Below are 2,682 nucleotides of genomic sequence, written 5' to 3'. Positions count from 1 at the left end.
CTCGCCTCGGATCCATCTCTTCAATATTTGTTTTTTCAATCACATTATTCCACATTTAATACTTAACTATTTGGATCTTTAATTTGGGGCAGTGAATGAATGCTCCACCGAATTCCACCAACTAATAAACTATCTCTCGGAATAAACAGAGTAGTTATCTTCGTACCACAAACAGAGTTTTTTTTTTCGATGTTCGATCCGACAGAAGTCGATTTGATAGAAGTCCCTCCGAAAGGGATTGGATTGTTTTCTGACTTTTGATTTTTTTTGTTTATGGATTTTTGTTCTGTACTTTTGCTGATTCATGAAGCTCACGTGCGAACGGTAATGGCGGATTAATTGGAAGCTAAGGTCGCAGGAGGAGCGGCCATGGCGGATTGATTGTTTTGGGCAAATCGCCAGCAAGAAAACACCCACCAAACCCTCTGTCAGAATCGATATGAACACGGTGGGAAAAAACAGGGGGCCCTGTCTGCGATTCTGCTCACTACTAGCTCACGTGGACGATCGATGTTCTTCTTCTTCCCCGGCCGCAGGCGGCGGCCTTCGTCAGTAGAAGCACATGGACGACGCGCTCATCATCTCGGCGGCGTCTAGGTAGAGAGAACTGCTGGGCGGGAGCATCGGCATTTCGTATTCCTCCAAGCCGAAGCCCAACTCCGTGCTGTCCCGGCTGCCGGCGAGGTCGACGACCTCCAGGCCGCCGCCGCCGCCGCCGCCTCCGCCGCCGCAGCAGCCGTAGAGGTAGCTCTCGAAGGCCGACGACGCTCCGTGCTCCGCCTCGTTCAAGTAGGCGTCCGAATAAGCAGCATTACCGAGGCACCCCATGCCGCCGCCGCCAAACTTGATCAGATTACGAGACTGCTGCTGCTGCTGCTGCTCTCTGGAGTCTGCAGCAGAGTCGGCCCACCACCACCACCACCACCACCACAACCGCCGCCGCCGCCGGAAGTCAGAGAGCTGAGCAATGCAGAAATGGGCAAGGCGGCCTCGAGTCCTTGCAGGGATGAAACCAAAGGATTGGCAGAAGCTGCAGCATCCAACGCGGCGGCGGCGGTCGGGAAGCAGGCCGCGTAGCTACCACTGCACTGCTGCTGCTGCTGCTGGTGCTTCAGTCTCCTCGGCGGCGTGAGGATCCCCGAGAACTTCTTCTTCAGCTTGGTGTTCCAGTAGTTCTTGATGTCGTTGTCCGTTCTTCCGGGGAGTTGGCCGGCGATAATCGACCACCTGCACCACAATTGCATTATTATATATCATCCCTGACATTAAACCCTGTCTCGCCATTAACGAATTCAAAACCTGCTCCCGATGCTGGCGTAGAGGTTGGTGATGACCCTGTCCTCCTCGTCGGAGAAGCTCCCGTGCTTGATGTTGGGCCTCAAGTAGTTCAGCCATCTCAGCCTGCAACTCTTCCCGCACCTGTTCAGCCCTGCAATATCGATCGATCGCCATTATCACCATCACCATGATATGCATGCATGATCCATGCAGAGATCAAACACGATCGATCGATCACTACAATACCAGCTTTGTGGGGGAGAGCGATCCAGTTGCCACCGGTGCCGTTCTTCTCGATGTACTCCTTCAGCTGCTTGTCTTCCTCCGGCGACCAGTGACCTTTCTTCACGCTGGCCTTGTCGCAGCAAGGTGCCCTCCCCATCCTTCTTCCACGCCAGCTCGATCACTTCTCTTCTGCCCTAATCCTGCTATATATATATATATAACAGTACAGAGACAAAACATAAATAGAGAGGTACTGTGAGTACTCACTCTGTCTCATCTGATCATCTACCTCTTTAAATTTATTTAGCTTTTGGTGGCTGAAAATTACACTCGCATGGAAAATGTAGGAAATTAATTAATAAATTAAAAGATTATTAAAGACAAATACGTACGTTGCATGCATGCATGCATGTGACTGACATGGATATATACGAAGTCTGGTAAATCAAATTACCAGCTGCATGCTTAGATCCTTGTGATATATATATATATATATACACACACTGTAAGTTCTATAAACTGTTTATGATTACAGAAAGCTTAATTACAGTGGTAAAAATGGCAGGTTTTAACTGTCATTTAGGGTTTAGGTACTACCTGCCTGGATATATATAAATAAATATATATACAGTTTTGACTGACTATCGAACAGTAGATGTATACCAGTAGCAGAAGCAGTTGGTGCTGTCTCATGTGTACCAGCAGTAGCGGTATCACGTTTTTCATTTGGACTTTCATTAGAAAGGTTAAGTATAATTATGATAATTTTTGATTCAGATTAAATCAATCAGCTCAATTTTAAGTTAAAAAATATCATTTAAATTTTTTTTGAAATCTCCGAACAAAATTTATCATTGTATTAGGATTAATATTTTCAGCATTAATTAGTTGTTGTTAGGGTATTATGTTTTGTTTGAATAAATTTAGAGATGAAAGATTAGCTTTTGTTCATGAACTAAAGGTGGTTTTCTTTCATGGATTCATAATTTACCGTTAATTATCTTCAAGATAATATTAATTTTTACCTCGGAGATAAATGGCTTGGAGTATTAATTAAAACGACAAAGTTGGTGGTGGGTGAATGAGACAATAAATGTCTTTGGGGTTTAAGTAATCTTGATGCAAATTTATATGATACAATTAATTTAAATATGTAATGCAAAAAATTAATTTAATATT

At 44.8% G+C, this 2,682-nt stretch overlaps 1 pseudogene; it reads right to left on the bottom strand.

Annotated features, from left to right (window-relative positions):
* Positions 1-359: 359 nt before the first annotated feature.
* Positions 360-1,670, bottom strand: LOC141817532 (uncharacterized; annotated as a pseudogene).
* Between the last annotated feature and the right edge of the window lie 1,012 nt (positions 1,671-2,682).

The sequence above is a fragment of the Curcuma longa genome, unplaced genomic scaffold (genome assembly GCF_044706935.1).
Source record: "Curcuma longa cultivar G26 ecotype Majalengka, Jawa Barat unplaced genomic scaffold, ITB_CL_G26_1.1 contig_20834, whole genome shotgun sequence".
NCBI lineage: Eukaryota > Viridiplantae > Streptophyta > Magnoliopsida > Zingiberales > Zingiberaceae > Curcuma > Curcuma longa.
Note: the sequence above shows the minus strand (reverse complement) of the source record. Positions and strands in the feature narration are given on the sequence as shown.